We start from the raw sequence: 13,587 nt of genomic DNA, 5'->3' as shown, positions 1-13,587 counted from the left end.
TACCTGTCTTCCTCCATATTTACTTCACTCTCCCCAGGATGTCGGGAGATTTCCATCGGTTCCTCAGAAATGACGGCGGATGAAAGTCCAAGGCAGTTTACTGTTGCTCAACATATTTCACAGAAAAACATAGATTGTTCTCCTATTGTGGAAAAACAGAAGTCAGCGATTTAAATAAAATAATATAAAATAGCAGGAATCCTACGATGTTGTTGACGTTCAGATATGGCCTCCTAAATGTAGAAAACATGGAATCGACATGACTAAAGGATACTAAATACCTAACATTACATTATTTCACATACTAAAGGGAAGTTAATAATTAACATTGTATGAAATCTATATAGTTTATAGCTGTTTATTTCTAAAACCATGCGATGGCTTCCCATCCGCAGATTAGATAGTAACCTAAACTCATCTATAGTGGTTTACCGAAATGTAGACTAGTTAAATGCCTACAGCTTTTGTGGGTTACAAGCTATATTTAATGTCATAACTTTAACAATATGACAACCTTTATACAACCTTACATGAACTATCTTGATTCAATATAGTCCGCAGCCCATGGCCTCGCCCAGACTTCCTAAAAGTTACGTCGTCCTTAAAACGCGTCCATAGAACTAAACCTGCACCGTGTTCTGTGTCAAAATAATAACGCTCGTCTGCTCATGTAAAACAATTGGTGTCTAGACCTGTATTAAACCACGATATTTGATATCTTAAATTAAAACAAAAAAGTTACCTTCATGGCGCAGTTGTTTCAAAATTGCAGCAGCATATATACTTTTAACTTTCACTTTTAATTTATTAGGAGACTCCAACGCTGTATATAAACCCTGGATAGTTCATGTCATGTATTGGCCATTGAGAAAATTTGAAGCCGCCAGTCGGCCATATTGGCACTCCACAGTAGGAGCAGTCCTTCATAGGAATGAATGGAATTCTACAGTATTTCAATTAAATGTTTCAATGACACAATTGCATGGATTTAAGTATGTGTGTTGTTGTAATGGGGACAGTAACATTAGTCATCTGAAAAAATTATACTTTAAGGAAAATGTTTTGGTATATTTTTTTCATTTGTATGTTTAGCTCACATGTAATTTAATATGGATGCATTACGATGTCTTTAATATAATAAACGTGGTAAAAACGAATGTAGACATTAATAAATTCATTTCAATAGCTTCCAATATATTTTTTACACCAGTTAGGGAGTCCCAAGATGGATGCAAAGGGGCTTCAATACAGCGCCCCCTATAAATCATCTAGTGTATATATACATTATTGGGTAGTGTGTGTGTTTGTGGAAATATTGAACTTTTTCACCGCCTCCCACGCCATCGTTAGTGGGGGTGTGGAGCATTGCAAGTTGGTGGGGTGGCGGCCTGGAGGAATTCAGCTATGTGAAGGCTACCTGTTTCCTGCATAACTTCATGAGGATGGACACGAGGATTAGGAGGGGATCTGCAGCTCGCCTCCGTGTGCCAGAGGAGAAGTCTGCTGCTATGCAGGATGTTTCATTGATGGGGTCCAACAACGCAGCAAGAGAGGCAATCCATGTGCAACACCATAGACTACGCTATGCACAACCAAAGGCTATTTTAAGAGCCATCCACATTCCATCCACATTGCAATAAGAGTGTTCTAACATTTACTTAGCTATGTCAACTGCAGTTAAATCTGTTTTATCTCCATCTCTTCATTCAAAGACTCAATCTTACTGACAGTTGTGGCTGCTTTGCGTGATGTATTGTTGTCTCTACCTTCTTGACCTATGTGATGTTGTCTGTGCCCAATAATGTTTGTACCCTGTGCTGCTGCCATATTGTTACTACCATGTTGCCATGCTGTGTTGTCATGTGTTGCTGCCATGTTGTCTTTGGTCTCTTTATGTAGTGTTGTTGTCTCTCTTGTCGTGATGTGTGTTTTGTCCTATTTTTATTTAATTTATTTTAATCCCGGCCTCGCAGGAGGCCTTTTGCCTTTTCGTAGACCGTCATTATAAATAAGAATTTCTTAACAGACTTGGCTAGTTAAATAAAATATAAAATTCACAGTTTCTCTCCCTTTTGATTTCTACTTCTCAGGTGAGGGTTCTGTTTAGGTAAGGGTGTGATGTCTGTACAAAAATAAAACGGACTATTTTAAATCACCCGTATTGAAAAAATTTAGAACAATTAGACACCCTATAACCCACACCTACACACTCATGTATCAATCTGATTGATGGATTGTGTTGTGCAGTAAGCAGGGTCAGGTGTATAACTGTGGCTCCTTCCACCTTCAAAGAATAAGAGTGTGGGGCGGCAGGGTAGCCTAGTGGTTAGAGCATTGGGCTAGTAACCGAAAGGTTGCAAGTTTAAATGCCTGAGCTAACATGGTACAGATCTGTCGTTCTGCCCCTGAAGAAGGCAGTTAACCACTGTTCCTTGGCTGTCATTGAAAATAAGAATTTGTTCTTAACTGACTTGTCTAGTTAAATAAAGGTACAAAAAATAGGCAAGAGGCCCAACCATGGAGAATAGTAAGACACTTCATTATTTCTGTGACTACGCTATATTGTTAGTCCTTGTGTGTCTGTGCATGTTTTTCAGCATGAAGTACTCTGCAGCCACTTAGTGTGGTTAACTACCTTATTTTCTCAATCAGTCTCTCCTTCACGTCATCCCTCTCTCCCCTTCTCCCTAAATCCTCTAGGTTATATCAGCTGTGTCGGTGAACCCCTCCCGCATCTGAACTGGCTACATTGAGGGCACAGCATGATCAGAGGTGAGAGGTCCCTTGGTCAGGTCAACAGGAAGTGAAAGAGATGCTTTACATTGAAATACAGATAGAGATGTAGTAGTCCCAGAGTTAATGTTCCAAGATCAGTTTTGCATTTCACCTCTTGATGATTATGATGACTGAGACTGTTAGCATGTTTAAGCCTTGTTTTGTTTTTTCATTTTTATTCGGTCTCTCCATATGCAGGTATTTATAAAAAAAAACACCTTTATTTAACCAGGTAGGCCAGTTGAGAACAAGTTCTCATTTACAACTGCGACCTGGCCAAGATAAAGCAAAGCAGTGCGACACAAACAACAACGGAGTTACACATGGAATAAACGGGTATGTTTTGACGTGAGAGAGGATGCCAACACTCAGTCCCGTCATCGCCACCTCACCCGCTCTTAAGATAACCTTCAGGCCGACTGGGAGCCCAAGGCTGATTAGGAGACACAGCTAGAGAGACAATTATGTAATAGTGATGAACTAAGAGAATATTAGGGTAGCACTGTGATTCATTAATCATATGCTGTCTTCCCTGCTCCTCTGTTCTTACCTCTTTCCCTTTCTGTCTTCTACACCTCTCGCCACGTTCTTCCTCTGTTATAATGCACACCAGATGTACATTGAAGTACAGATTGAACTTGTATTTATAATATTTATAACACTTGGGTAATTCACTTTTTTCAATAAAGCGTTTCACATTTTCTACTGGTTGACATTCTCTCATGTGATGAAATACTACACCTATCCTGTTTCAGATCAATGCAGATGAAGGAAATTAGATATTGAGATTAACTGGTTTTACAGTATTTACATGATGCATAGGAAGTGTAGTGTAGTGTTTTTAAAATTATATTTCTGTATATATGAATTACAAATCAGTCTTTAACTAGTTAAATCATGTTTCTAGTCTATTGCATAGTTACAATGTGTAACCATTGATGTCCCAGGACCAAGATTGCTAAACACTGTTGAAGTGTATAATTCTAATACATACATGCAGACACAGCATCATTCAAAGACTGGAATTTGATACTCCTGGTATTGGATATGACTGAAGAATAATCTCAGACATTCATACCTGAACTGGACCTTTATTTGCCATGGTAGAGTACATGATCAGTGAATATACTAAATGTACAGGCTACAATGTGGGATCTCAATAACTACATGTATATACGACTTGCAACCTTGGCACAAAGTTATATTATATTCTACTCAATCCATAGGCTTCATTAATGTAATTCAGACAGTTTTGAAGTTGATACAACTGGCTATGATAGCTGAGGTTCATAGCTAGGTTCTGAACTAATATTCATACCAAACGTTTTAGGGTCCATATACAGATCGGCTACACATCTATAGGCATACAGGTATTGTATCTTCCACTGCACAATAAGCAAGAAAATAGCTAGCTACGTTACTTCATCTGCATTGCAAATATCAGCAAGGCAAGCTTACAAAATTGTACATTCAATTTGCATTAAATGTCTTAGCTAGATAGATTATTTACATCCACTGTTTCACAAGACGACCGCCTGGTTTGCTGGTTGTTTCTGGAGTCCCTACAACATTAAACAACCAGAATTACAAGTTCATACTCATGTCACAACACCCATAAAGCTAGTCAGAGTCAGCTAGCTGATGTTAGCTAGTCAGCTAGCTGATGTTAGCTAGTCAGCTAGCTGATGTTAGCTAGTCAGCTAGCTGATGTTAGCTAGTCAGCTAGCTGATGTTAGCTAGTCAGCTAGCTGATGTTAGCTAGTCAGCTAGCTGATGTTAGCTAGTCAGCTAGCTGATGTTAGCTAGTCAGCTAGCTTGCTGAATAGCGATTTTCGTAAGTAACTTTATGACAACACAAATATGCATAAATGTTTGTCTCTACACTAACTAGCTAACACATTCCTCTCAACTGTACATTTTTAGCATGAATCGTTAATTACATTTGCTTCCGTCCTAGTATTTCTGTCAGCCATCTTTGCTGGAGAAAGTCTCCAGCCGTGGGTCCCATCCCGTCACGGGAACCACTCGATATGATTGGTCATCGTCACGGGAACCACTCGATATGATTGGTCATCGTCATGGGAACCACTCGATATGATTGGTCATCGTCACGGGAACCACTCGATATGATTGGTCATCGTCACGGGAACCACTCGATATGATTGGTCATCGTCACGGGAACCAATCGATATGATTGGTCATCGCCCAGCGGTCGCCGCTTGTGATTTGCGTAAAGTTGGGAAAAGTAAATGAGGGTTTTCCTCAACCGTTTATAATCATATATGCTATAAACAGTACATCTGCATTGTTATAGTGCAGGTCTATCTCATTAGTATCTTATTCATCATTTTAGGCAATGTTAGAATGATGCATTTAATTGTTTTTCTCACTTTGTGTGTTATAATTATCTCAGGTGATTTTCTCCATGAGGAGGGTGATAAGTTACAGACCCAACAATATTATATTATACTATACTCTCCTTGAAACCATGGTTACCAGTGACCGTCTCTTCCCATTCAAATATTTGTATTCAACAAAAAGTTAATTAATAGACCCATGTAATTCCAGTTCATATTGTGATGGTTGTTTTGTTTGCTCAATGTGCTGTCTGTGAGTTGGTATATTGTCTATAAAAGTGGATCCTCGTGATTGTATTGTCCTTCCTTTTTAGACCACATAGGACTAATAACATACTTCAGATGGTAGGCTAACCGCTGAGTCTGGATCTCTCTCTTTCTCTCTCTGTGGTGACTTAAACAAAAGTCAAGTGAAGGCCTCTACATCTTGCTGAATTTATCTGAACTAATATCCATCTTAATTTCTGTCGGTGTCCATTTTGAAAGCGCTGAACGAATAGGCCTGCCTCGTCGCAGCTCGTTTGTTTACACTTGCTCATACTTAGAGCTAAGTGTTTAATTATATAAGAACAAACAAGATGAATTTACTGAATATAAATGTAATAATGTTTGTGTATGGTTCAAAGGTCAAAACTCATGTTGTCGTTCATTATTATCGAAGGAGAATGCGGTTCTTATCGACTTACACAAATCCACAAGGAATCAGTAGAAACCATATTTAGTTAAACAAGTCAGCCGTAAGATCCACTGTCTGGACAGCTTTATGTTGACCCTAAACGTTTGTGGGCACCGTTTGTCACCGTTATAGTGCATTTAATGTATTATTTAGAGTTGTGTCGTGGCTTCGCAGGCATGCATCTAAAAAAATGGGTTGTTTTCCCCACTAAGATTGACATGCTAGAATCACCACTGATTCCTCCACCTACTGTGTGCAGCTCTCAACTGGTTGAATTAACGTTTCTAAAGGCTTTCCCCAAAAACCTTCTAAATGAAATGTTGACTGCCAAGAATGCCTACCAGACAAAATGATATGATGATGATCTGTATCAATCGGCAGGGCATTTGTTTAGCAAACTCTGCCATCACACACTGTAGCCTACAGAAACACTGCTATCACACTGTAGCCTACAAAAAACACTCTCTCACTGTAGCCTCCTCACACACTGTAGCCTACAGAAACACTGCTATCACACTGTAGCCTACAGAAACACTGCTATCACACTGTAGCCTGCCATCAGACACTGTAGCCTACAGAAACACTGTTATCCAAAAACTCTCTTGCGAAGATAGTCATCTATCCATTTCATTAATTGGCAACTATACCCTCACAAACATATATATTTTTTATTTTTCCCTAAAAAACGGTCTCCTGATGTGGTGTAAGCATTGTTAAGGACTTAGATCACGCAATTTTGGTGTTTTTTTATAACAACAAAGTGTGATTTGAGAGTGAAACCACCCCCAAAAGATGTAGGAAAATCACAAAACTATAGGAACTATAGGAAAACCCACACAAACTGTAGTAAAACAGAACTTTTCACACCGGCTCCTTTCCTTCGCAGGTCGTTTGTAAAATTAGAGAATACCTACTTCTCCAGGCACCACTTGGTAACTTGTGGATGAAACAGTGACATTTCAAAAAGCTTTATTTAAATATGATTTGAAACACAGTAAATACCATCAAAACCACGTCCTAAAAAGCTTGTATATTTAGTTTTTTTATCACTTTGGTATTATTTTCACAAGTATGTGGTAAAATTCCACAACTCTTTAGTATGAAACTCACAACAGATCATCAAAAGGCTGTTTTTATTACTTTAAGCACATTTTCAATTGACTAAAGTACAAGACACAAAATCACACAGTAACTTTTTCACGAAAACCTAGTCAGTGTTTCATCTAGAAATACCTTTAATTTAAAAGTAATTGCCTTTCACAATGCAATTCTTCACAACACTTTTCATATGATTCTCTTCTCATTTGTTTTAATACATTTGACCATCCCTTAATCCAACTGTGCTTAATGGTTAACCACTTAACCGTTTGGTAAACCTGTAGATTTTTGTCTACTATCTATGGATTTTGATAACTACAGAAACAAAATGTGTGTTTGTAAAGTATAAACATCTAAATGACATGTATGATACATGATAACCATACAGAATGACTACTCGTTATTGCTAATTTGATTTCACAATTTGCTTGTATATTAAATTAAATGAGAAAAAAAGATTCAATTTTATTTGGAATGGCAAGTCAGACAAAATGAAACGGGCATATTCATATAATGAATATGAATTCGGAGGGCAGAAATGATTAAATATTAAAGCATAAGACCTCTTACTCAAGGTTTCAGTCATGGAAAGGTTATACCTAAACCAGAACTGGTTCTCTAGCAGATTAGTAAGAATGTCTCACCCCATGTTCTAGAATGGCCTTTTCCCCTTTATTCAGATTATAACTTTTCATCTCCCCTCCAAAAAAAGCTATTTTTAAAACAATCCATAGAAAGCTGTTTCGCAATTTCATTTTAATCCACCAGAAAATACAGAACAAATATTACAACACATATTATGGTTAAACTCAAATATACTAATTGATTTAAATATCTATATATATTTATGGAAAGAATGGTATAATCTTTGTAAATCATATCATAAATAGGACTGGTGGAGTTGTGTCACACATGCAGCTAACAAAAATATATAGAAATGTCTGCTCTACCCAAAATTACAACCAACTAATTGCAGCATTACCTCTAAAATGGAAGAGTCAAGTGGAAGGGGAGAGAGTAAGGAACTTGTCTGTCGGCATTAAAGACCAAAAATGGTTAAAGAAAATTAAAAAAAATACACAAGTGTACCAGTTACATTTAAGGACCAAAAGCTTTACAGCTCTGACATATAGATTGCAAACTAGTTGGGAAGAGATGTTCGACGTACCGATTCCATGGCACATGGTTTATGAACTTGTTAGCAGTTGATGTTACTCTTTAAAATGAATAACACAAACCCCAAAGCAAATCAGGGGGAGGAAAATCAGGTTTATTCAAAGAGGATAAATCATAGATGTTATGCTGAGAGGTAGACGGTCATTCTCCCCTGTCCTCATTGGTTCTCTCCAGTGATTCCCACAAAGATAATTATTAGACATGACCAGCTCTTCCACACTGGTATCAGTCACACATAGATAACTATTAGACATGACCAGCTCTTCCACTGGTATCAGTCCCATAGATAACTATTAGACATGACCAGCTCTTCCACTGGTATCAGTCCCATAGATAACTATTAGACATGACCAGCTCTTCCACTGGTATCAGTCCCATAGATAACTATTAGACATGACCAGCTCTTCCACTGGTATCAGTCCCATAGATAACTATTAGACATGACCAGCTCTTCCACACTGGTATCAGTCCCATAGATAACTATTAGACATGACCAGCTCTTCCACTGGTATCAGTCCCATAGATAACTATTAGACATGACCAGCTCTTCCACTGGTATCAGTCCCATAGATAACTATTAGACATGACCAGCTCTGGTATCAGTCCCATAGATAACTATTAGACATGACCAGCTCTTCCACACTGGTATCAGTCCCATAGATAACTATTAGACATGACCAGCTCTTCCACTGGTATCAGTCCCATAGATAACTATTAGACATGACCAGCTCTTCCACTGGTATCAGTCCCACAGATAACTGTTATAAATGATGTTCTGACAGTCTGCCGGTAGTGAGGAATTCTTCTTCTGGTCCACTGGTTTATAAGAACTTTTCTAATGAACACTTCATCAGTGATCTTGTATCGTTTCAGGTACAGTCCTTGAATGGAAGGATATTGCCTCAGCTTCAGACGATAGATTCTCATAACCTGTAACGAAGGAAACAAAACAAAGGGAATGTAACATGTCCTGGTTTAAAGAGAAATTGATATTTCACATAGATTTCCAGAGTAAGAATGTCCTGATTTTCAGGAAACCGTTGGACATTTCCCCTAGATATCCCTAATATGACGACTGCGGTGTACAACATAGAAGCTTATCAGGTTCTGATCATCTTACTATGCTTCTTCACCCTGAGCTCCGAGCTGCAGTAAACTGCTCCGCTTCTCGCTCCACTCCAGCTCTGGTTCGCTCACATACTCTTGGTCGCGCGTTGCAGGTTTTTGAGCTACTTCTAAATTGCACCGCGGGCGTCGTGGCATTTCCTGGAGAGCAAGCAGGATTTTGTTCCAGACCTATTTTAAAGAGATAGCTCACCTAAAATGTACTAAAATCTAAATGTTTGTGTCCTTACCTTGAAAGCAGTCTATGGACAAGGAGACTGCAATCTATGATTTGGTCACCCACTGCCATCAACCATTAATATAAGTATTTCCTGTGCAGAGCATTCCCACTGACCTTCCTACTGTTTCTAGAGAACAGAAATCAATCTACTGACCTTCCTACTGTTTCTAGAGAACAGAGATCAATCTACTGACCTTCCTACTGTTTCTAGAGAACAGAGATCAATCTACTGACCTTCCTACTGTTTCTAGAGAACAGAGATCAATCTACTGACCTTCCTACTGTTTCTAGAGAACAGAGATCAATCTACTGACCTTCCCACTGTTTCTAGAGAACAGGAATCAATCTACTGAACTTCCTACTGTTTCTAGAGAACAGAGATCAATCTACTGACCTTCCTACTGTTTCTAGAGAACAGAGATCAATCTACTGACCTTCCCACTGTTTCTAGAGAACAGGAATCAATCTACTGAACTTCCTACTGTTTCTAGAGAACAGAGATCAATCTACTGACCTTCCTACTGTTTCTAGATAACAGGAATCAATCCCACTGACCTTCCCACTGTTTCTAGATAACAGTAATCAATCCACTGAGCTTCCTACTGTTTCTAGAGAACAGAAATCAATCTACTGACCTTCCTACTGTTTCTAGAGAACAGAAACCAATCTACTGACCTTCCTACTGTTTCTAGAGAGCAGGAATCAATCCACTGACCTTCCTACTGTTTCTAGAGAACAGAAATCAATCCCACTGACCTTCCTACTGTTTCTAGAGAACAGAAATCAATCCCACTGACCTTCCTACTGTTTCTAGAGAACAGGAATCAATCCACTGACCTTCCCACTGTTTCTAGATAACAGGAATCAATCCACTGAGCTTCGTACTGTTTCTAGAGAACAGGAATCAATCCACTGACCTTCGTACTGTTTCTAGAGAACAGGAATCAATCTACTGACCTTCCTACTGTTTCTAGAGAACAGAAATCAATCCCACTGACCTTCCTACTGTTTCTAGAGAACAGGAATCAATCCACTGACCTTCGTACTGTTTCTAGAGAACAGGAATCAATCTACTGACCTTCCTACTGTTTCTAGAGAACAGAAATCAATCCCACTGACCTTCCTACTGTTTCTAGAGAACAGGAATCAATCCACTGACCTTCCCACTGTTTCTAGAGAACAGGAATCAATCCACTGACCTTCGTACTGTTTTCCCCATTCGCCTGTCTTGCTCTCTGATTTCATTTAATGTCTGAATAAAGTGTAAAACCACCTACAAAATTAGTTAAAAAAAAATATTTGCATACTTTAAATTTCATCCCCCCCAAAATCTTAAAGTAACAAAGTTGTTGTATTTTGAGTGTTAATTTAATATTCCAAACATTCTGAATACACATTAACTGTGATTTGTTTCCATGTCAAAATAAGTAGAATTGCAGGAAATTCACTTTAAAACAGTACAATTTTCCTTGGGCAGCACCCCAAAATCTCACTCCAAGCTTTCTTCAAAGGTTGGCAGCCCTGAGTGTATAGGGAATAGGGTTCCATCCAGGACAGAGACTTTGTCACAGAGAGACGCATTAAAGTAATCATGATGATGGACAAATAGGTAGCTAAAAGTTATGACTGATGGACTCCATTTAGCTATTGGCATTGGCTCATTAGACAGACTGAGATAGACATATTAAATTTAACCTTTATTTAACTAACTAGATAGATAGATACTGTAAATATATATATATATATATATATATATATATATATATATATATATATATATATATATATATATATATATATATATAGATAACATTAGATAGATAGATGTGGCTTCTGTATGACAGTAGTGAACGTAATACAACACAGACCACCCTGCCTGTTGCCTCTGTAATGTTTGGTTGATGTTTGCTGTACATACCTGCCTGTTACCTCTGTAATGTGTGGTTGATGTTTGCTGTACATACCTGATTGTTGATGCAACACTTTGTCCTTGGCTCCTCCTGTCAATCCTACGTATGTATCATCGAAAACCCACCTTCAGAGTTGTCTGTTTTGGCGACTTTTAGCGGTGGTTCCACCCGCCCAACCCTCTCCTGCCGTTGTTTCTGCATGCCAGTCGGTCTTTCATCAACATCAGAGTGGAACAGCTTGACTTTGAACTCCGAAGGACTAAAGGCCAGAGCTGGCTAGCTGTAAACCATACAGCTAACGTTAAAGTCTCCACAAGCATCACTGAACTTCCACTAAAGTGTGATTGTTTACCAGACAGAAAGCCTACAGTGCTGAAAGGTGGAAGCCGTACACACCGCTTTGGGATGTGTCATTGCAAAGATACTGATAACTTTTATCTGTGGTTATTGTTTTCTTTCAAAGAAAGAGCGACATGTTAAACTTACAGTTTTAACTCAGCGCTGAGTAATCAATACAAAAGTCAAACTGTTTTAATTCAAGTAGCTTTCCCTGGTGGTCTAGTGGTTAGGATTCGGCGCTCTCACCGCCGCGGCCCGGGTTCGATTCCCGGTCAGGGAACAAACTATTTTTTAAATTAAAACAAGGCTCATATTTTAAACGCTACAAAGGAGTATGTATATCCACATTTGATCAGTTTTATTTGAAAGCGAACGTCTTCGGTGTTATTTTCTGCTATCCTTGTGTCTGCCTCATGTCTTTGTTTCAATGTAGGCTACAGTTTTTAATGTTTGCTGTTTTTCTGTTTTAGATTTCTTTGTTGTTGTTTCTTGGTCTTAGGGTTTAAAAAAAAATATGTTTCACTGTTGCGTGTTCAGACGCTGTGAAATGCTACCACGCCACAGTTTTGAAATCTTTGTACATTTTCCATGGTGGTGTCTAACTAAACCACAGATTGAACAATGAGACAGATATTTCACAGGATGTATAAATGTGAAGCATCCGGGTTGACGTTTCCACTCACTACCAAATATGGTAGTGAGAGGAAGCCCAGTGGCTGGCAGTGGGAAAAGATGGCGCTTCCATTGGAAACAACAGGCTGTGGTCCATCTTGGATTAGTTAGACAAATCTTTGACTTAACAGTAGAAACTCTGGTAGTGTCTAAACAGTAGAAACTCTTGCCCTCTCGTTTTTGCCTTCATTAACTACCTGTCTTATGTAACCATACCAACCGTAACCTATCATACTAAATGGAGTCTATCAGATTTACATACAGAATAACATGAAATGGTCTGAGACCAGGGAGGATGGAGGGAGAGACATCAACCAGTACGGAGAAAAAATGTATGAAATGTATGCATTCACTACTGTAAGTCGCTCTGGATAAGAGCGTCTGCTAAATGACTCAAATGTAAATGTAACTAACCAAGCAGACTCCTGCTATAATAGCTAGGTTATTTATCATCAAATACTCCTCCCTGCTCCCCAGCCTGGTCTCAGACCATTTTATATTATTCTGCAAAATACCTGTACCTTGGACTGGATCAAACTTGATTACATAGTACCTGTACCTTGGACTGGATCAAATATGATTACATAGTACCTGTCTTGGACTGTCTTGGACTGGATCAAATATGATTACATAGTACCTGTCTTGGACTGTCTTGGACTGGATCAAATATGATTACATAGTACCTGTCTTGGACTGGATCAAATATGATTACATAGTACATGTCTTGGACTGGATCAAATATGATTACATAGTACCTGTCTTGGGCTACATCAAACCGGGAAGAGAAGCTAGTTAAGCTAGCTACCGTTAGCTAGCTAGGCTAACTATGCTGCAGTGCATGCACTTTCTCACCCTAAAGTTACACATAACTCCATTCATAATATTAAGTAGCAGCCTGCCTGTTGGCTCTTGGTCGTTGTAGCCTATCCTTTACCATCTTCCTTTCATTAGATATCTACTAACTTCTGAATAGATATCTCCTAACTTCTAAATAGATATCTCCTAACTTCTGATTAGATATCTCCTAACTTCTGAATAGATATCTCCTAACTTCTGAATAGATATCTACTAACTTCTGAATAGATATCTCCTAACTTCTGAATAGATATCTACTAACTTCTGAATAGATATCTCCTAACTTCTGAATAGATATCTACTAACTTCTGAATAGATATCTCCTAACTTCTGAATAGATAACTCCTAACTTCTGAATAGATATCTCCTAACTTCTAAATAGAT

The 13,587-nt window shown here is 38.5% G+C and overlaps 1 long non-coding RNA gene and 1 other non-coding gene across 2 annotated transcripts; one reads left to right on the top strand and one right to left on the bottom strand.

The window, feature by feature from the left end:
- Nucleotides 1-3,850: 3,850 nt before the first annotated feature.
- LOC123742386 (uncharacterized) lies at nt 3,851-4,817 on the bottom strand. The gene is made up of 2 exons (XR_006769514.1): nt 4,716-4,817; nt 3,851-4,337 (listed from the first exon to the last, which is right to left on the bottom strand). It is a non-coding gene; the product is annotated as an uncharacterized lncRNA (long non-coding RNA).
- A 7,067-nt stretch (nt 4,818-11,884) lies between these two features.
- Nucleotides 11,885-11,956, top strand: trnae-cuc (transfer RNA glutamic acid (anticodon CUC)). The gene has a single exon. It is a non-coding gene; the product is annotated as a tRNA-Glu (tRNA).
- The last annotated feature ends 1,631 nt before the right edge of the window (nt 11,957-13,587 follow it).

The sequence above is a fragment of the Salmo salar genome, chromosome ssa04 (genome assembly GCF_905237065.1).
Source record: "Salmo salar chromosome ssa04, Ssal_v3.1, whole genome shotgun sequence".
Lineage (NCBI taxonomy): Eukaryota > Metazoa > Chordata > Actinopteri > Salmoniformes > Salmonidae > Salmo > Salmo salar.
This window is presented reverse-complemented; position numbering and strand designations above follow the sequence as displayed.